At 34.1% G+C, this 23,521-nt stretch overlaps 1 pseudogene; it reads right to left on the bottom strand.

Annotated features, from left to right (window-relative positions):
• Positions 1-15,221: 15,221 nt before the first annotated feature.
• On the bottom strand, positions 15,222-16,713 carry LOC130954047 (ETHYLENE INSENSITIVE 3-like 5 protein; annotated as a pseudogene).
• Between the last annotated feature and the right edge of the window lie 6,808 nt (positions 16,714-23,521).

Raw genomic sequence — 23,521 nt, 5'->3', positions numbered from 1 at the left:
CAACGGCGCCAAAAACTGGGTGTTGTTGCCGGATCAGAAAAACTTGGCGCTGTGGTTGCACGTAATTGTAATTCAAACAATCCCCGACAACGGCGCTAAAAACTTGGTGCACGGAATTGTGATCATCAACAATGGCTCCAAAGACTTGGTGCTCTCAAACATGAATCACACTTAGTCACAACTCCGCACAACCAACCAGCAAGTGTACTGGGTCATCCAAGTAATAAACCTTACGTGAGTAAGAGTCGATCCCACAGAGATTGTTGGTATGAAGCAAGCTATGGTCACCTTGTAAATCTCAGTCAGGCGGATAATAATTGATTATTGGGTTTTTGAATAATAATAAATAATAAACAGAAAATAAAGATAGAGTTACTCATGTAATTCAATAGTGGGAATTTTAGACAAGTGTATGGAGGTACTGTGTTCCTTCTGAATCTCTGCTTTCCTACTACTTTTATCCAATCCTTCTTACTCCTTTCCATGGCAAGCTGTATGTAGGGCATCACCGTTGTCAATGGCTACATCCCATCCTCTCAGTGAAAATGGTCCAAATGCTCTGTCACAGCACGGCTAATCATCTGTCGGTTCTCGATCATGTTGGAATAGAATCCCTTGATTCTTTTGCGTTTGTCATCACGCCCAGCAATCGCGAGTTTGAAGCTCGTCACAGTCATTCAATCCCGGAATCCTACTCGGAATACCACAGACAAGGTTAGACTTTACGGATTCCCTTGAATGCTGCCATCAATTCTAGCTTATACCACGAAGATTCTGCTTAAGGAATCCAAGAGATATGCGCCCGGTCTAAGGTAGAACGGAAGTAGTTGTCAGTCACGCGTTCATAGGTGAGAATGATGATGAGTGTCACGGATCATCACATTCATCATGTTGAAGTGCAACGAATATCTTAGAATAAGAATAAGTCGAATTGAATAGAAAATAGTAGTAATTGCATTGAAACTTGAGGTACAGCAGAGCTCCATACCCTTAATCTATGGTGTGCAGAAACTCCACCATTGAAAATACAAAAGTGATGAAGGTCCAGGCATGGCCGAATGGCCAGCTCCCAAACGTGATCAATAGTCTCCTCAGATGAATAATAGAATAAAACTGAGACCAAAGATTCTAAATACAATAGTAAAAAGTTCTATTTATACTAATCTAGTTACTAGGGTTTTCAGAAATAAGTCTAAGTGCAGAAATTCACTTTTGGGGCCCACTTTGGTGTGTGCTTGGGCTGAGCTTGAACTTTACACGAGCTGAGGCTTCTTTTGGAGTTGAACGCCAAGTTGTAACATGTTTTTGGCGTTCAACTCTGGTTCGTTACGTGTTTCTAGCGTTTGACTCCAGAATGTAGCATGGAACTAGCTTTGAGCGCCAGTTTACGTCGTCTAATCACGAATAAAGTATGGACTATTATATATTGCTGGAAAGTTCTGGATGCCTACTTTCCAACGCCGTTGAGAGCGCGCCATTTGGAGTTCTGTAGCTCCAGAAAATCCATTTCGAGTGCAGGGAGGTCAGATTCCAACAACATCAGCAGTCCTTTGTTAGCCTCCTTATCAGAGTTTTGCTCAAGTCCCTCAATTTCAACCAGAAAATACCTGAAATCATAAAAAAACACACAAACTCATAGTAAAGTCCAGAAATATGAATTTAGCATAAGAACTAATGAAAACATCCCTAAAAGTAAATAGATTATACTAAAAACTATCTAAAAATAATGCCAAAAAGCGTATAAATTATCCGCTCATCAGTAAACCTTACTCAGTTAAAGCCCCCAACTTGCATCGCAAATGACTGATATATCTTTGGGATGCTTATCCCAACTTACCTTAAGGTATTTATTTGAGCAATTTCTACATCAGACGTATTCCTATGTGAAGGCAGATATCCAATAAACCTTTCTGAGAGTAGGGTGTGGTTATGATCGTCTACAAACTATGAAACAAACTATTTTCCAATAGTATGATTCTTCTTTATCCTTATCTCTGCTACACACCCGCATCGAGTTTCAGGCTTGTGCTCTCTTTTCTTATCCAACTTCTCTAACCACTTCTTGTGCCTAAACCCTTGTCTGTTGCAAACAAAAGTGTATCTAACGATCTCTCCTTTGGCATTTTTTACCTTTTTACTCTTCCTTATTGCAAAAACCTTTTAGCCTACTATAACTCATGTAAGATTCTCTTGCTTTCCCAGGGGTAAAGAACTCCATCTTCAACACATCTTCAATGCTAACATGACTTAGTACCTGAGTCGATTGAGGATCTGTGTTTATCTGCGCCATTGCTAAAAACCCTGCTTCGGCACTTCATCCCCTTTGATGCCCATGTCAAAAAGTGTCTCCTACACAACACTTAACAAGGCCTTTAATCACCCTAGATTTCATGGACTTATACCATTCATTTTCAGAATGACAAAAAACTAATATAATCACAATCTACAAGTTCTCCGTTGTCGTATACCTCATTCAAAAGCCCATTGGTGCGCGAAATTGTGATTCACTACACAACTTTGCACAACTAACCAGCAAGTGCACTGGGTCGTCCAAGTAATACCTTACGTGAGTAAGGGTCGATCCCACGGAGATTGTTGGTATGAAGCAAGCTATGGTCACCTTGTAAATCTCAGTCAGGCAGACTCAAATGGGTATAGATGATGAATAAAGCATAAAGATAAAGATAGAGATACTTATGTATATCATTGGTGAGAGCTTCAGATAAGCGTATGAAGATGCCTTCCCTTCCGTCTCTCTGCTTTCCTACTGTCTTCATCCAATCCTTCTTACTCCTTTCCATGGCAAGCTTATGCAAGGGTTTCACCGTTGTCAGTGGCTACCTCCCATCCTCTCATTGGAAATGTTCAACGCACCCTGTCACGGCACGGCTATCCATCTGTCGGTTCTCAATCAGGCCAGAATAGAATCCAGTGATTCTTTTGCGTCTGTCACTAACGCCCCGCCTTCAGGAGTTTGAAGCACGTCACAGTCATTCAATCATTGAATCCTACTCAGAATACCACAGACAAGGTTAGACCTTCCGGATTCTCTTGAATGCCGCCATCAGTTCTTGCCTATACCACGAAGACTCTGATCTCACGGAATGGCTGGCTCGTTTGTCAGGCGAGCACTCGGTTGTCAGGCGATCAACCATGCATCGTGTATCAGGAATCCAAGAGATAAACACTAGAGCCTCGTATGCTTGTAGAACAAGAGTGGTTGTCAGTCACCTTGTTCATAGGTGAGAATGGTGATGAGTGTCACGGATCATCACATTCATCAAGTTGAAGAACAAGTGATATCTTGGACAAAGAACAAGCGGAATTGAATAGAAGAACAATGGTAATTGCATTAATACTCGAGGTACAGCAGAGCTCCACACCTTAATCTATGGTGTGTAGAAACTCCACCGTTGAAAATACATAAGAACAAGGTCTAGGCATGGCCATGAGGCCAGCCTCCCAGTGATCAAAAGATTCAAAGATCTCCAGATGAAAATACAATAGTAAAAGGTCCTACTTATAGAAAACTAGTAGCCTAGGGTGTACAAAGATGAGTAAATGACATAAAAATCCACTTCCGGGCCCACTTGGTGTGTGCTTGGGCTGAGCAATGAAGCATTTTCGTGTAGAGACTCTTCTTGGAGTTAAACGCCAGCTTTTATGCCAGTTTGGGCGTTTAACTCCCATTTAGGTGCCAGTTCCGGCGTTTAACGCTGGAATTCCTGAGGGTGACTTTGAACGCCGGTTTGGGCCATCAAATCTTGGGCAAAGTATGGACTATCATATATTGCTGGAAAGCCCAGGATGTCTACTTTCCAACGCCGTTGAGAGCGCGCCAATTGGACTTCTGTAGCTCCAGAAAATCCACTTCGAGTGCAGGGAGGTCAGAATCTAACAGCATCTGCAGTCCTTTTTAGTCTCTGGATCAGATTTTTGCTCAGGTCCCTCAATTTCAGCCAGAAAATACCTAAAATCACAGAAAAACACACAAACTCATAGTAAAGTCCAGAAAAGTGAATTTTAGCTAAAAACTAATAAAAATATACTAAAAACTAACTAGATCATACTAAAAACATACTAAAAACAATGCCAAAAAGCGTACAAATTATCCGCTCATCACCCATCTTTCGGATCTGGAATCGCCGATTCATAATTGGTTGACGTTAATATCGGTTCATGATTAATGTTGTTCATCTGTTTCCTAATAGGTGATAGCTTCTTCGTCTAAATGATCCACCCACTTGTGGTTCCAAAGAACTTTCACTATTGCATAGGCAACAATAATATCCAATCTGATAGTCACAATCTATCTAATTAATGCAACCCTATTAACGAAGCAAAATATTGTAACATGTTAATATAGGCAACCCAAAGCTTCTACCCCAATATCAACTCTTCTAGGAATACAATACACTCACTACATCATCATCGGAACAACCCACTCTATACCAACAGCTACACAACTTGTTCTCAAGGACTTTTTTTCACATAAGTTTATTATACCAAACTTTACTTGGAAGATTTCATTCAAACCACGAAACATAATCCAAACCATTCAAATAAAGAAGAAGGGATTAATTAGCATTTCTATCATAAACAATAAATGAAGAATAAACAACGCTCACCTTAGCACATGTGGTCGAGCCACGATAACATTTGTGGCGTATACCTGATGAGCGGATAATTTATACGCTTTTTGGCATTGTTTTTAGGTAGTTTTTAGTATGATTTAGTTAGTTTTTAGTATATAATTATTAGTTTTTATGAAAAAATCACATTTTTGGAATTTACTATGAGTTTGTGTGTTTTTCTATGATTTCAGGTATTTTCTGGCGGAAATTGAGGGACCTGAGCAAAAATCTAATTCAGAGGCTGAAAAAGGACTGCAGATGCTGTTAGATTTTGACCTCCCTGCACTCAAAATAAATTTTATGGAGATACAGAAGCCCAATTGGTATGCTCTTAATTGTGTTAGAAAGTAGACATCTTGGGCTTTTTAGCAATGTTTAATAGTTCATACTTTGCCCTAGATTTGATGGCTCAAACTGGCGTTCCAACTCAGCATAAAAATTTTGGCGTAAAATGCCCAAACTGTTACCAGAATTGGAGTTAAACGCCCAAACTGGCACCAAAGCTGGCGTTTAACTCCAAGAGAAGCCTATGCACGTGAAAGCTTCAATGCTCAGCCCAAGTACACACCAAGTGGGCCCCGAAAGTGGATTTCTGCATCATTTACTTATTTCTGTAAACCCTAGGTTACTAGTTCTCTATAAATATGACCTTTTACTATTGTATTTTCATCTTTTTGATCATCTGTGATCTTTTGATGATCTTTGATCTTGGGATCAGGTCTTTGAACCCTTTTTCATTTGTTTTATGCTATTTGGGAGGCATGGCCATTCGGCCATGCCTAGACCTTGTTCTTATGTATTTTCAACGGTGGAGTTTCTACGCATCATAGATTAAGGTGTGGAGCTCTGCTGTTCCTTATGAATCAGTGCAATCACTACTGTTTTCTATTCAATTCAACCTTATTCTTGTTCTAAGATATTCACTCATACTTCAACCTGATGGATGTGATGATCTGTGACACTCATCATCATCCTTCCTTATGAATGCGTGCCTGACAACCACCTCCGTTCTATCTGCGAAAGCTTGAGTGTATATCTCTTGGCCTCCTGGTTCACGACACATGGTTGCCTCTCTTGACAATAGAGCTTCCATTCCGTGCAATCAGAGTCTTCATGGTATAAGCTAGAATCAAATGGGTAGCATTCTTGAGATCCGAAAAGTCTAAACCTTGTTTGTGGTATTCCGAGTAGGATCTGGGATAGGATGACTGTGACGAGCTTCAAACTCGCGACTGTGGGGCGCAGTGACAGTGTGCAAAAGGATCAATGGATCTTATTCCGACATGATCGAGAACCGACAGATGATTAGCCATGCGGGAAACCGTAGAGGACCATTTTCACTGAGAGGATGGATGATAGCCATTGACAACGGTGATCCACCTATATACAGCTTTCCATGGAAAGGAGTATGAATGATTGGATGAAGACAATAGGAAAGCAGAGGCTCAGAGGGAACAAAGCATCTTCATACGCTTATCTGAAATTTCCACCAATGAATTGCATAAGTATTTCTATCCTATTTTATGTTCTATTTTGTTCTTTTAATTATCAAAACCCCATAACCAATTGAATCCGCCTGAATGAGATTTACAAGATGACCATAGCTTACTTCAAGCCGACAATCTCTGTGGGATCGACCCTTACTCACGTAAGGTATTACTTGGACGACCCAGTGCACTTCCTGGTCAGCTGCACGAAGTTGTGTATCACGATTTCGTGTACCAAGTTTTTGGCGCTGTTGCCGGGGATTGTTCGAGTTTGGACAACTAACGGTTCATCTTATTGCTTAAATTATGTATTTTTTCTTTTTATTTTGTTCTTCAAAATTTTTAAGAATGAATTCTAGAGTTTCAGATGATGTTTTTATCATCACAGGAGCTAGTTGATTCCCATCAATTTGGCTGTTGTATGCAATGTCTTGCTAAAGCTTGGCTGACCATGTCTAATCTTTTTAGACTAAAGCTTTAGACTAACATTGCATGATTCCTGGAATTCTTATTAAAAATTTTGAGTTTCTCATTTTCTTTTTCAAAAAAAAAATTTCGAAATATTACAAAAAAAAATTTCATAAAATAAAAAATATTTTGTGTTTTGAGTCTAGTGTCAATTTGTAAGTTTGGTATCAATTGCATGCATTTTTCGAAAACTCATGCATTGTGTTCTTCATTGATCTTCAAGTTGTTCTTGATGATCTTCCTTGCTCTGATCTTTAAATTCTCTTGTTTTGTGTCTTTTGTTATTTTTCATATGCATTCTCAAATTGTTAGTGTCTCTAGTATGAAAATTTCTAAGTTTAGTGTCTTGCATGTTTTTCTTTTCTTAAAAATTTAAAAAAAAATTATGTCTTTTCAAGTCAATAATACAGAGAATTCAAGATTCAGAACATACAGCAGAGAAATCACAGAGAAAAAGCTGGGCGTTCAAAACGCCCAGTGAAGCAGGAATTCTGGCGTTTAAACACCAGCCAGGGTACCTGGCTGGGCGTTTAACGCCCAAGGAGGTAGACAAGTGGGCGTTAAATGCCAGAATGGATACCATTCTGGGCGTTTAACGCCAGGATAGCACCAAGAAGGAAATTTTGTTTTCAAATCATATCTTTTTCAATTTTTCAAGTTTTAAAACTGATTTTTCAAAATCTTATCTTTTTCATATCCTCTCTTATCAATCATATCTTTTTTAAAATCAAATCTTTTTTCATTTTTCTTTTAATATTTCCGAAAATCCTTGCTGACAATTAATGTTGTGATTCAAAAATTTCAAGTTTGTTACTTTCTTGTTAAGAAAGGTTCAATATTTGAATTTTAGAATCATATCTTTTAATTTCTTGTTAGTCAAGTCATCAATTTTAAAAATCAAATCTTTTTCAAAAATTTGTTTTTCAATCATATCTTTTCAAACATATATTTTTCAATCAAATCTTTTTCAAATTTTGATTTCAAAAATCTTTTCTAACTTCTTATCTTTTCAAAATTTGATTTTCAAATCTTTTCACTAATTCTCATCTTTTTCAAAACCACCTAACTCTCTTTCTCTCTCTAATTTTCGAAAATCACTAACCACTTTTTCAAAAATCTTTTTAATTAACCAATTATTTTAATTTTGATATTCGAATTTCTTCTCTCTCCTATCTCTTTTCGAATTCCTCTCTCTACCTCATCCTTATATTCTTCTTTTCCTCTGACACATCAAGGGATCTCTATACTGTGACATAGAAAATTCCGTACTTTCTTTGTTTTCTTCTCTTTCATATGAGTAGGAACAAAGATAAAGGCATTTTTGTTGAAACTGATCCTGAACCTGAAAGGACTCTGAAGAAGAAGCTAAGAGAAGCTAAAGCACAACTCTCTGGAGAGAACCTGACAGAAATTTTGAAAAAGAAGAAGACATGGCAGCCGAAAATAACAACAATGCCAGCAATGCAAGAAAGGTTCTTGGTGACTTTACTGCACCTACTCCCGACTTCTATGGGAGAAGCATCTCTATTCCTGCCATTGGAGCAAACAACTTTGAGCTTAAGCCTCAATTAGTTTTTCTGATGCAACAGAATTGCAAGTTTCATGGACTTCCATTGGAAGATCCTCATAAGTTCTTGGCTGAATTTTTGCAAATCCGTAACACTATTAAGACCAATGGAGTTGATCCCGAGGTCTACAGACTTATGCTTTTCCCTTTTGCTGTAAGAGACAGAGCTAGTATATGGTTGAACTCACAACCTAGAAACAGCCTGAACTCTTGGGAAAAGCTGGTCAATGCCTTCTTAGCTAAATTCTTTCCACCTCAAAAGATGAGTAAGCTTAGAGTGGAAATTCAAACCTTCAAAGAGAAGGAAGGTGAATCCCTCTATGAAGCTTGGAAAAGATACAAGCAATTGATTAGAAGGTGTCCTTCTGACATGCTTTCAGAATGGAGTATCATAGGTATCTTCTATGATGGTCTGTCTGAGCTATCCAAGATGTCATTGGACCATTCTGCAGGTGGATCTATTCATTTAAAGAAAACGCCTGCAGAAGCTCAGGAACTCATTGAAATGGTTGCAAATAACCAATTCATGTACACTTCTGAAAGAAATCCTGTGAACAATGGGACAACTCAGAAGAAAGAAGTTCTTGAGATTGATACTCTGAATGCCATATTGGCTCAAAAAAAATTATTGACTCAGCAAGTCAATATAATTTCTCAGAATCTGACCGGATTGCAAGTCGCATCTGGCAGTGCTAAAGAAGCCTCCTCTGAAGGAGAAGCTTATGACCCTGAGAATCCTACAATGGAAGAGGTGAATTACATGGGAGAACCCTATGAAAATACCTACAATTCTTCATGGAGGAATCACCCAAATTTCTCATGGAAGGATCAACAGAAGCCTCAACAAGGCTTCAATAACAATAATGGTGGGAGAAATAGGTTTGGCAATAGCAAACCTTTCCTATCATCTTCTCAGCAACAGACAGAGAATTCTGAGCAGAGCCTATCTAGCTTAGCAAATATAGTCTCTGATCTATCTAAGACCACCCTCAGTTTCATGACTGAGGCACGGTCCTCCATAAGAAATTTGGAGGCACAAGTGGGTCAGCTGAGTAAAAGAGTCACTGAAACTCCTCCTAGTACTCTCCCAAGCAATACAGAAGTAAATCCCAAAAGAGAGTGCAAGGCCATAACCATGACCAACATGGCCAAACCTGGAGAGAGTGAAGAGGACGTGATTCCCAGTGAGGAAGACCTCATGGGACGTCCACTGACCATTAGGGAGTTCCCTCCTGAGGAACCAAGGAAATTTGAGGCTCATCTAGAGACCATAGAAATTCCACTGAACTTTCTATTACCATTCATGAGCTCTGAAGAATATTTCTCTTCTGAAGAAGATGAAGTTACTACTGAAGAGCAAATTGCCCAGTATCTAGGAGCAATCATGAAGCTGAATGCCAAGTTATTTGGTAATGAGACTTGGGAGGATGAACCTCCATTGCTCAGTAATGAACTAAATGCCTTGGCTCAACTAAAAATACCTCAAAAGAAACCGGATCCCGGAAGGTTCTTAATACCTTACACCATAGGCACCATGACCTTTGAGAAGGCTCTGTGTGACCTGGGGTCAGGCATAAACCTCATGCCACTCTCTGTAATGGAGAAATTGGAAATCTTTAAGGTACAAGCTGCAAAAATCTCATTAAAGATGGCAGATAAATCAAAGAAACAGGCTTATAGACTTGTAGAGGATGTCTTGGTAAAGATTGAAGCCCTTTACATCCCTGCTGACTTCATATTCCTAGACATTGGGAAGGATGAGGATGAATCCATCATCCTTGGTAAACCTTTCCTAGCCACAGCAAAAGCTGTGATTGATGTTGACAGCGGAGAGTTGGTCCTTCAAGTGAATGAGGACTACCTTGTGTTTAAGGCTTAAGGATCTCCTTCTATACACATGGAGAAGAAGCATGAAAAGCTTCTCTCAATACAGAGTCAACCAAAGCCCCCACATTCAAACTCTAAGTTTGGTCCTTCAAGTGAATGAGGACTACCTTGTGTTTAATCCTTTTGAACTTTGATTTGAAATTGTTGCATTTGATTCAATAGCAAATTTCTTACTTGATTTTCTAGCAATGATACAAAAGAAAAACTATTTGCATTTCTCACATACTCTTCCAACAAAGATCACACCATTTGCTCTATTGAAAGTAAATGTTTCTTCTTTTTCAGCTTAAAAGACTCTTCTTATATAGGAAAAAGGTTTACATATTTGGAAGAATGTTATATCCTTGTTATTGGTAATGTTAATGACTGAGAAAGAAGGTTATATTGTTTTTGCACCCTTCTTCCCTTCAAGTAGGAAACATGTAATGAAAGAATTTAAAATAATTAGTATATTAAGAAAGAGAGAATTATGACAGTTGTTCAACTCTACTTCCTTTATATAGGCACATGACTGACTTGGTTTACTATTGTTATGTGATCTGATGTTTCTGATTATTATTGCATCTGAAATTCGCTGCATCACATTCTCTACTCTGACTGTCAGCCACCTATAAAGGATAGTGATGTACAATTGTACATCATGTAATTCTTGTGATATGGTAGAATCCATAGCATTTACATTCACACATGTTCAATTTTTTTTCCCTCTTCATCCTTTTTTTATTATCATCGTCGTGGTTTTTATTTTCTTCTTCTTCTATATGTGTTCAAAAAATTAGAGCATAAAAATTTTGATGTACAACATATAAATTTTGATGCACAATATATATCATAAATTTTTTTAAAAGACTACATGTAAGGATGAAAATGGACTAGGCCAAGCCGAACTTTGACTTTGACAAAACTGGCCAATGTTGTAAATAGACGACCTAAACCTAGACTTATTATCTCTCATAGGCCTTTTTTTAAGCTTAAGCTCGGCTTGTTTAAAACTTGACAAACTCACAAACCTATTTGGAAAACCTATTTGGTGAATTAGAACTCAAAAAATAATAAACTTATAAAATCTAAATTCACATTAAATAGATTCTAAAACTTATAATTCATAATTTGTAAAAAAAATCATTTATATATCAATCTTTAGTCACATATCATAACCATACTTACAATTCATAATTTTTTTTGAAAAAAAATTACGATCTTAATTAGTATTGATAATTGATTCTTTTTAATTTGTTTTGTGTTTAATATAAGTGAATAGTTAAAAATCTAAACTAAAAATAATTTATTTTTACAAAAAAATATTTTGCCGAGCCAATCCAACGAGTTTCGTAGGCATGTTTTAAAACCTATGATCTGACCTTTTAAGTTTTAACTAATAGGTTTTACAAAAGCTCCAAGCCTAGTCTGTTTACTAAAACAAACCGGGTTGAGTTGAGCATAATACGAGCCGAGCCCCATCGAGTAGCCCGGTCCACTTTCACCCCTGACTACATGCCTAAAACATTAGAACCCAAAAAAAAAGACACACTTTATATATCGGTGCACAACACAAAAATTTTAGTGTACAACACAAATTTTAGTTTAAAAAAAATTTAGAAGACCACGTGTTCAAAATATTGACATCCAACCAATAAAATACGTAAAATATAAAAATTTTAATGTACAATATAAAAATCTTAGTACCTACAGAAATTTTGGTGTGCAGCATAAAAATTTTTAGAGAGCCACATATAAAAAATATTGACTCAACTATTAAAATACATTCACATAAAAAATTTATTTACTATGTGTAACATAAAAAATTTACTTACTATGTGTAAATTTTTGTGCTTTATACAAATATTTTTGTACTGTATTAATAAGTTTATATTATATACAAAAATTATTGTACTATATATCAATGAATTGATGTATTCTTCAACAAAAAATTTATGTGTGTAAAAGTGCAAAAAAGGACAACTGATTACATATGCGCATGTTGTTTTTTTCAATAAATTTATGCCAATTTAAATAAATTTAGTTAAAAAACGTTTATACATATAATATTATTGTAAATTAAATCATGATATTGCCTAAAATCAACTTCGAATTCCTAAGCGCGAATTAAAATAGTTTTTAATCTTTATAAATGATCAAATAAATCACTCAAATTAAATATCGTAATTTTTTCTTTTTTTTCTCTAATCCAAATTTTTGTTAGTGCAGTATTGATTTAAACGGTTAAAAGTCAACATGACATTCTAATTGTAAAGTAACGAGGACGTTACATGAATATGATCAAAATGATTTTACAAATTAAGTAATTAAACTCAATTTAATCCCACCCCTAATATAAAATTATGACTCCCAAATTTTCATCACCGTGTCCATCTTCATCTTCTCTTCTCCTGGAGTGGGCTCATTTGGCTTTCTGAATAATGATAGGCAGGTGAGAGAAAAGCTAAAAAAGTTCAAGTAGAAAAAGGTAGGAATTCAGGTGCAGTCGACTTCACGTGAAGTTGATACTTGAAAACCGTTAAATAATTTGACTGATTTGACTAAATTTTCATCTAACAGCTCTCAAATATCAACTTCACGTAAAATCGATTTCACTTAAATTTTCACTTTTTTAGTTTCTAGATACCGACCCTATATATGGTGTATGGACACAAATGAATATCATCAATAGTAATTAAGCTAGCTCTTTTCTTATGCCTAATAATTACTAATTAGTTGCTATTGCTACAAATTCATTTTTGGAAAGTTAGTTTATATTTGGCCGGAGAAAGGCATGAATGAACCATAGCTGCATGAACTGCTTGCTCGCAGATTCGTTAAATTTAATTTTAATTTTGTTTTTTTATTAATTTTTTCTCAAGGTTGGAATTTTTTAATTATACATCATTATTAAAATAAATATTAAATTTTATTAAATATTTATAACTTTAAAAAGGTCAAATATCTTTTATTAATTACAACTTTTTTTTCTATGATTATGTAATTATTTTAATAAATACTTAAAGCATGTAATAGATATAAATTAATTAATAAATTATTGAAATCTAACAATAATTAATTTAATACAAAAAATAAAATTAAAAAAATACTTATTATAAAAATAATGAAATATAATTCTATATAATTACTTAGTTATAATTGGGTTACCGATTTAATTAGTAACTCAACCATTGAATTAGTAACTCAATAATCTAATATTTTAATTAGGTCAATTATTAGTTAATAACTATGATAGAGTATCTAATGAAATGCTTTGGAGGTTAATTTTTTTTTTCAAATGCTCTCCTATTCTTGGAGTATAATTTTCTTTTGAGCAATGCTAGGGCCAGCAATTTTTGTGATTGTTAGCCATCAACTAGCTATCAATGATGATTTGATGGTGTGAGATTTGTGTAAAATTTCATCTAATGGCTAACCTTCCTCTGCTGGTTATATGTTGGCCAAAATTTAATAAAATTGCTGTCCCTAGACTTTTTCTTTTCTTTTATCTCTTGTATCCACATTGTTACTAAAGTATTTTATATAAAAAAAGTAAACACATCCACATTGTTACTTTATATTTTATATGAAAAAGTAAACATCTATGCTAAAATAAATAAACATAGTATAATATATGAAAATAAACAGAACTTAAGTGATATTAAGAAAAACAAAAAGTAAACATTTAATAGATATAGAGAAATAAAAATACAAAGATATTAAAAATAACATAACTAAAATATTTTTGAAGTTGCTATTTTAATTATTTTTCTTTTAATAAAAATTTATAAAACTAAGCACTTAAATTAATTTCTAAAGAACTTTAAATTAGACAATTTAATTTTCAATAAATTTTTATTATCATAAAAATCTTCAAAAATTAATTTGATTAGAAAAATTATTATTATTTTTAATAAAATTTTTAATATGCATATTAAATAAATCATTTTTTAACAGAAATAAATTCGTCTAAAAAATTTAAAATAATAAAAAATGGTTAATTACCAAAATATTTAATTTATAATATTCGAAAAATAATTTAAATATTTACTCAAATTATATAAAATACTCGATTCAGATGAGAATATTCATGAAGATGTGACTGAGGCTATATACCAAACACACAACAAACAAAATCATACGTTCCAATTCTATGGCACAAACTAATGTAATTTGTATGACTAACTAACATCCACCCTTATCATCTAACTTTATGACTATATGCTAGATATTCACAAGACCAAAGCCAGATAGTTGCCTCATCTATTTGATCAATCACCATTTTACCATTATACACAGAAAATCTAATACCATGTATAATGTGTTGTTTCAAATATCACCTTTTGTGGTGCCAATCACAGAACTACTCTTAGAGTTTTGACTCTTGCCAAAGGTTTACAATGTAACTAATCCACCCCAACCACTTAGTTGAATACCTTAGTCTTTATCAATCAACCTTGTTTTATGTCTTTCAATTTCACAATGAAATTTAGCGTGAATATTTATTTACAACCATTATTTTTTTTGCCAAGTCTTTTTCAGTGTATTGAACCTAATGAGGTGTTCTGTTTCCATATGCATGTATTGTTTAAAAAACATGTTTTTGTCTTACATCGTTAACAAAATTTTAAACTCTAAATACTAAATTCTAATTCTAAATCACAAAAAATAAGATATGACTAAATATGTACAAAAATTTTACTCGTGATATTTTTCTTAAAAAATTGTTTACTTTAATCATTTGCTAACTTCAAAGTATTTCAAAAGAAATATAATTAACAAGGAGAATAACTTGAATGATCAACACATACATACAAATCATATTCATAATAAAATATCATTTTATTCAAGAAAATCAATATTACATATAACAGAAACATTTTTTGGATGCTATAACTATAGATAACTCACATCAGGTAATTAATCAATCTAATCAGAATCATATGTGAGCAAATTGTGTATGATAATGTAATAGTAAAGAAGACTAATAATTGCCAATGAGTAATAGCTCAAATGGCATAGTCTCCCCATACTCAATTAAGAGGTTGCGAGTTCGAGTCTCCTATCTTTGGTAAAAAAAAATAATTATCAAATGTTATTGCTCTTAAACAAAGTAGTAGTATAGTCCCAAAGTGATGAAGTAGTTGCTTCTTCGTCAAGAAGATGGCCCCCATGTGGGAAAATACGATCATGCTGCTTTATTAATGGTGGATTATTATTTTGATGAGTGGAATCCATCGCGCTATTTGCTTTAACTATCTCCAATGCCGCAAGCAACTCACAATCTTCAATGTCATTCAGCCACAATCCTAATTTGTCTTCCCCAAAAGCTTCACCCGCCACCAAACAAAACATGGTCAAGAGAATTATTAACAGAGCTTATTGGGGATGACTCAAAGACTTCGATTTCTCCCTCCCCGTCTTCCTTATTTTGCTCCTCGTCGTTGAACGAAGAAGGGGAAATCTTAAGACACTTGTTGGTAAGTCTCAACAAAGCTTCTTCTTGGCTGACAACTTTGGACCAAGTAGCGTTATCTTTGGCAGTCATCTTATCTTGTAAGGTCTTTGATTGAGTCACGAGCCTTTTCAATTTCTCTAAGTCAAGGGACATGTGCTTTATAACTGAAGCCAATACCGAAACCTTCCATGCCTTCTTCAAATCATGGGGTTTCTTATAGCCCGTGTTCTTGAGCCAAAAAGCCCTGATCGCCCCACCATGCCTCTGACCCATTAGGCCACCACGGCGGGGCCACGCCTTTCTCCAAAGGATACCTCCTCTGTGGCGGCACACAGTGTTGCATCAGTGCTGAAAGGAGAGATCCTAGTGTTGCGTCTTGAAGATCTTGGAGAAGGTGTATGCTTGACGACGCATCTAATTCTCCCTTTTCAAGCAACAGTAAATACTTTGCAATTGCTTTAGGGGCAGTTTGTTCAAATCTAATATCTTCTTTCCACCATTCTCGCAAACTATCCGAGCTACCAGTAATTGGCTTTCCTATGAATTATAATTAAAGAAAAAGTATGATGAAGGCTGAAGTGTGACAGGAATAAAATATTTTTAGTAAAAACATAAAAAAATATTAAAATTGTTTTTGTATTATTTATTAGATAAAAACTCAAATATAATTTATTTCATGATTAAAATTTTTTAAATAATTTAATATATTTAATTAAATTATTATAATTTTACATAAAAATAATTTTACGTACGTTATTATTCTTCCTTTTAAATTAAACTTTTTAACCATGCATAGTTGATTTTTAATTAAAAAAATAAAATGAAAAAAAAACCCTTATTTTAAAAGAAAGAAGGGTGTAATTCTATACCATCTTCAGGGACGATGCCATAGACGAATCCACGAGCTTTGCAAACCTCCATGATTTTCACCATGTATTTGAGGACAGAATCTTGTGCCCGAGACATCTTCTTTTTCCTGGACGCTTCTTGCTTGGCTTTTTTGTTCTCGAATTCGTCCATGTTAAGTTTCTCCTTCATCTTCTGGAGAAGAATACGGTCTTTCCATATGCGCTTCTTCAAATTTTCATAATCTATAGTTTCATCTTCTGCTGCTGTCGCGGTAGTATCAATTTTCTCATCTTCTGTATCAGATAATTGAACATAGGGCGGATCCATTTCTTCTTGGATCAGCACCATGATGATTATTTTATAAAAGAAATTAAGTGAAGTGTAAAAAATATGTGTATAGAAGAATAGATAAGAGTAATTGATATTATGTTGTTATAATTTGTGAAGGTTATATGTGTATATATAGATATTCACAAAGGTTGTGGAATGGCGGTGTTAGAAGAATCTAACATCAGCAAAATAAGCTTACTTTAGAAGGAACCAACATCAGTAAAATAGGCTTAGTTTAGGGAAATTGTATTCAAATAAATAATTCATAAGAGTGATGGGGATAAAGTAGGCATTACCAAGGTAGAAATTGTACGGTGTTTATAATTCTTGAAAAGGCTGGTAAATGTGAAATTAACGTTTGAATGAGATAATGAAGAAGATGAGGCAGTTCTGTTTGCATGCACAATTTGTAACAGTATTGGGTGATTAGAATCATAATTCCTACCGTCATTAATTTAAACAAAATTTACACCATTCGTAGCCTGTTGTCGGTTTTTTTTCCTCTTCCTTTTTAATTACCATTGTCGTCATTTTTATTATTGTTATTGTCACTATCTTCTTTTCCTCTTTCTTATTTTATTTATTTTTTTTCTTTTATTTTTCTCTTCCTCTTCTTGATTATTATAGTCGTCATTTTTGTTATCATTATTTTCTTTTTCTTTAATTAAATATTATAAAATTAGTTTAATAACAAAACACATTATTTAGTGGTGAATAACACAAAAAATCTTTAAAATACCATAAGTTTATAATCTTGACTCACTCAACCAATAAAATATATTTAAATATATTTTAAATTTAATAGATATATCAAATTGTTATAAATAACACAGAAATAGTCAAATCTTATATATATTAGTTCAATATTATATAATTAATTCAATAATAATAAAAATACATCATTTAGTTAAAAATAACACAGAAATTTTTTATAAAAGACACAATAAATCTTTAAATAACGAACTATAAATCCAAAATTTTAACCCAGTCAACCAATAAAATACATTTAAGCGTGGTTCAGAACAAAAAAAAAGACATAAATACCATTTCATTTAGTTGGAAATGATATTACGATTAAAAAATTTTTGTATCTAAATTAAGAAATTTTTTGTGTTACAATGAAAAAATTTTGATAATATTTTTTTGATAAATTATGCACAATTCAAAACTCTCTCTCCTCCTCCTCTTCTATTTCTTCATCATCATTATCTTTTTCTTCATTTTCTTCTTTTTGTTTCACATTCTTGTAATTCATCTTTTTCTATCCTCCTAATAAGAATATGTGTCATTGTTAAAAGATTTTGATACTATTTTTTTAATAAATTATGCATAATTTAAAATTCTCCCTGATTTGCTTCTTCTTGTTTCACCTTCTCATGATTCTTCTTGTTTAATCCTCTTAATATGAATAAAAACAAGAATAAAGAACAGAAAAAAAATCAAACATAAAAAAAATAAAAAAAATATTACAATAACCACTAAAAAAACAGGGGAAAAATAAAACAAAACACAACAATAAAAAATGATAATGAGAAAAAAATGTGCAAAAAACAACTTAATTGATAAAAACACTTAAATATTTAATGAAACTGTTAAAAATAAGATGAATTTAGCCTTTATAAATAGTGTAAACCTTAACTTATCCCTCAAAGTAATTCAAAAATATTACATATATAGTAAAAATCAGTTACGTACTAAATTATTATCATATATTTGTATATATTTATGCATATTATTTTATATTTTTAATTAAATAATTAATTATTAAAATAATCAAATTTATCATAATAAAATAATCAAATATATAATAAACAAATAATAAAACTGTTTTATAATAGCATAATAAAAAGAATTATGAATTGCTAAATATGTATCTTTTAATACGATGATTAATTTTTTTATACATATAACATAATTAAATTTTGTAAATTAAACTAAATTGACTCAATTGTTTAATCCATATAATAAAAATTATGACTATTCAAAAACTATTAAACAATCCATGTCAAAATTAATAAAAATAGAAATTAACTAATATGTATTTAAGAGTATAAATTAAGGTTATTAATTTAATTTTTTTATAAAAAACTTATAAAAATTATTTTTTAGTCTATTTATTATGTAATTTTTTAAAGTAAAATGTTTAGATTTTTTACTAAGAATAACCTAACATATACGTTAAAGATATACGTTAGATAAACCTATCAATAACTATTCTTAAATCAAGTAACACATATATTTAATATTTATTCGGTCATCACTATTAAATTAAAGCATAATAATAATAATAATAATAATAATAATAATAATAATAATAATAATAATAATAATAATAATAATAATAATAATAATAAAGTATGCCTCATATATATTCTTGTCCAATCCTTAAGGTAAGATAGTAAACTAGAGTTGCATGTATCCCATAAATTAAATTTTACATTTCATACAGACGGATCATTTTTAATGTTTTTTTTTAATTATATATAATATTTTAAATAGTTTTTCAGCAATAACTAATAATTAATAATATATTATTTTTAAATTTATTTTAAAAATATAATATAAATCAATAACAAAATAAAAAAGTGGACATAGAGCAGTTGTATTTAAATAAATCTAAACAAAAAAATATTTTTATTTTTTATTTTTATTAATACATAATTTACGAAAACATAAATCAAATAAATATTATTAAATTTCGTCTCCGTGACATGTAAAATATTTAGACATCAACAAAGTAACACTTTTTGTAATTTGTTGAGTAAAAAAAAATTGAATCATATAACAAATGAAAATGATGTGAGTAAATTTGTTATTTGTGGCTTATTTTCATGCTGGCTGATACGGGCACTCTTATACTAAGAAATTTTGTATGATGTAATATAATGCCTAACATGATCAATTAATTTTAGTGAGTTGTACAAATGGATAAATATAATATTAATATGTATGTGACCAATAATTCAACGAAGAGACAAAGTTGAATTGGACTGTTGGAGTGTGTGTGAAAAAGAAAACTATATCCGTTCTTTAGAAAGATAGATCATTTTCATTGTATGAAAAATGTAAACATGACTTTAAAATGGTGGCCTACGTAATTCAAAATAAATACTTTAATTGGGTTACAATAATTTTGCTTAGGAAAGTCTTATACTCGTATAAAAGATGAAGTTGAATGATGAAACTCGGCCCATATTAGTTAAAATAAATAGTCATTTTTAATTAGAGTTTTGTTAGGTAGATAATAATTGTTGTGAATAATATAAACAATAGACTCTAAAATTGACCTAATAAAGTAAAAAAATACTCTATTCCAAATTAACTCCTAAACTCTAGTATCAAAAGATGTATCAATAATATTTCTATAATTATGTATAGATACAGTATTCAAAGAGTACTCTCGTGTATATTTATTATTAAGATAGGAGAGATTTGATATAGTTTCATATAAAAGATGTATATATATGTGTTCATGACTAATGGAAAAGCAAGTTGAAATAACTTATTTTCTACATGGTATCAGGGCCTACTCTGATACCGACAAACACAAAAAGAACCATGATACCAGAGGCTTCAGAAAAAGGAACTAAACAAATTCACTCGCCATATGACCTCAATGAGAGTGACAACCCAAGAAATGTAATCACGCAAGTATAGCTGCGTGGAGAAAATTACGAGGAATGGATCAGAGCTGTGAAAATATTATTTCAGGCTCGGAGAAAATGGGATTCATCAATGAAACTCTCATGGATCCAGAACAAGATGCATCTGATCTTGAGGATTGGTAGACAGTTCAATCCATGATTGTATCATGGATCTTAAACACAATCGAACCAAGCTTACGGTCAACCGTTGCGTATGTTGAGAACGCGCAGACACTGTGGAAAGATATCATAGAACGATTTTTCACCTTGAACGGACCACGAATACAACAATTGAAGTCAGATTTGACGAGATGCAAGCAGGAAGAAATGGCTATAACGGCGTATTATAGGAAATTGAAAGTACTGTAGGATAAATTAGCACAGTGCAAGCAAATTTCCAAATACACGTGTGGTGGATGTAAATACGGGATTGGATCACAACTTGAGAAATGAAGGGAAGAAGAGAGGGTCCACTAATGGGCCTAAATGATGCGAGTTATAGAACAGTGTGGTCAAATATTATGGCAACAGATCATTTGTCATTGTTGAATCGTGTGTACGCAATGCTAGTCCAAGAGGAGAGAGTGAAGATGATGGCTAAGGCATCATAAGAGAGAGGGTTCGTTGTGGGACTCACAATGCAGGCAGGAAACCGGACGAAAGGACGAGGAGATCCTAGCCAAAAATCCACAATATGCTCTAACTGTGGCAAAAGTGGGCATAGTGTTAAAGGATGCTTTCAGATTGTAGGATATCCAGAATGGTGGGGCGATCGACCAAAGAATGAAGGAAGAGATGGTGGCAAAGGCTACAGACGACAAGACACGCGTACTTGAGGAATTTCAGTACGTGCACATGTGGCACACACTGATAGAAGTGGTAGCCATGCTATCAACATGGAAGACACGAGATGTGAGATGTCAGGGTTGACCAATGAGCAATGGAAAGTGTTGGTAAATATGATCAACAAGCAAAAATCAAATGACTATGAGAAAATGACTGGTAAGAGAATTTTTTATTTATGGATTATTAATAGTAGAGCTTCCAACCACATGACGAGAACCTTGAAAATTTTATGTGAAAAGAAAACTATATGCGGGTGTCCAGTTGGTTTACCAAATGGAGAGCAGGTGATAGCGTGCAAGCAAGGAACAATGATACTTGAAGGAGGACTTGAATTGAAAAATGTTCTCTATGTACCTCAATCAAAATATAACTTACTCTCAGTTTCTCAATTAACAGATGAAGAACACTGTCTAGTACAATTCACTGATAAATTTTGTGTCATATAGGACTGTACTTCGAGGACGCTGATTGGAGCGGGTGAGCAGAAGGATATGTTCTATTGGTATCATGGGGTACACAAGATTCAAGCTTGTCATGCCAGAACAGAGAATCAATTGGCGCTTTGGCATAAGAGACTAGGGCATCCATCATTTAAAATTGTGCAAATGCTCCGCAATGTAAGTGAGAAATATACAACCAATGAGATTTGTGAAATTTGTGAAAAATCTAAACAAACAAGAGATAAGTTTCCTTTAAGTGACTATCATGCTTCCAATATTTTTATTTAATCCATTGTGACTTGTGGGGACCCTATAGAACTCCCTCCTCGTGTGGTTCTTCGTATTTCTTAACTATTGTGGATAATTATTCACGAGCAGTTTGGATATATTTGTTGAAAGAAAAGGCTGAGGTATCAACCACATTGAAAAAATTTTTTCACTTTGATTGAATGCCAATATAACAAATATGTTAAAATGGTACGATCTGATAATGGAACGGAATTCATTTGTTTAAAATAATACTTCCTACAACAAGGCACTATTCACCAATCGTCATGTGTTAATACACCACAACAAAATGGACGAGTGGAGTGCAAACATCGACATAAAGAGTTGAGCCGAGTGAACCGGTCTTGGGTGCAAGAATTTTACTGCAACTTTTTCTGCCACACCCTTAACTCGGTATTGGTTAGAGGAGTTGAGATACCTATCACCGAGGAGGCCATTGAGGATGCCCTTACCTACCGGCCTAAGACCGGTGATACTGATGCCTTCCTACAGGCTGAGATAGAGTTTCACTGTATGACCTTCGATTTTGATGCACTGAGAGCAGTGGTAGCTACTCCAGAGGCACCTTGGGTTATGGATGCTGAAAACAAGGCACCCAAGGGGATGCACTTCAGTTATCTGAGCCGAGAGGCCAAGACATGGCAACAGATTTTCGCCCACTACCTCATGCCTACCACTCATTTCTCTGAGATACCTATTGCGATGCTGATCCTGATCAGCTGTATCATAGAGGGGAAGGAGGTTTATTACCCCCAGCTGATCAGGCAATTTATGTGGAGAGCCCATATCAGAGGTACCTTTCCTTTCCCGGTTATGATCACTCAGATGATTCAGAGGACCGGAGTTCTGTGGCACCAGGATGATGTATCACCATCCCCACCGCTCCCTACAAAGGAGCCAGTTACTATTCCATGGGGATCCTGGGTGCACGAGAAGCCTGCCTCCCGACGCTAATCTCGGGCCAGAGCAGCAGTTGAGGGAGCTGGACCCTCTTCATCAGCAGCCCCCACAGGAGCTTCCACTTCCGCAGTAGCAGTCCTATTACCACCCCCACCAGCACCAGAGCCTACTTATTTCCTAGTCCAGTGTCTCTTCTGATTCATGGAGCGCAGCAAGCACCAGCTCATGCACTGTCTTGACCGGATTGACCAGATGTTCATAGCTCAGGGCCTTGAGTTGCCCCCTCTACCCGAGTCCTCCGACTCCGATGAGGAGTTCCATGATGATACACACAAGGAGGATCTTGAGGAGACCCATGAGGAGGAGCCCATCCATACAGAGGCACCACACCAGACACAGGCTACCTAGGAGACCGAGCAGCATCCTGTGGAGCCTCAGCCTCAGACACAGCAGCCCCAGTCGGAGCCAGCACCGACCGATGTACCTCTCCTTGACCCTCAGGATTAGCATCGGGGACGATGCTTGATCTTAAGTGTGGGGAGGTTGCCGTTGGCACCATTGGAGGACCGGTGAATATTTTGGCGTATTTCCTAGTTATGCTACCTTGTTTTATTTTATTTTGCGCACTATTGTATATATTGGTTGTTTTGGTTTATTTTGGATACTTTTGCCTTAGTTGTTGCATACCTTGTCATTTTGGATGTTAGATATTTTGGATGCTAGATTTCATACTTTTAGTTGGAT

Source organism: Arachis stenosperma, chromosome 10 (assembly GCF_014773155.1).
Source record: "Arachis stenosperma cultivar V10309 chromosome 10, arast.V10309.gnm1.PFL2, whole genome shotgun sequence".
Classification (NCBI taxonomy): Eukaryota; Viridiplantae; Streptophyta; class Magnoliopsida; order Fabales; family Fabaceae; genus Arachis; species Arachis stenosperma.
The sequence above is the reverse complement of the archived record's forward strand: the minus strand, read 5'-3'. Positions and strand labels throughout refer to the sequence as shown.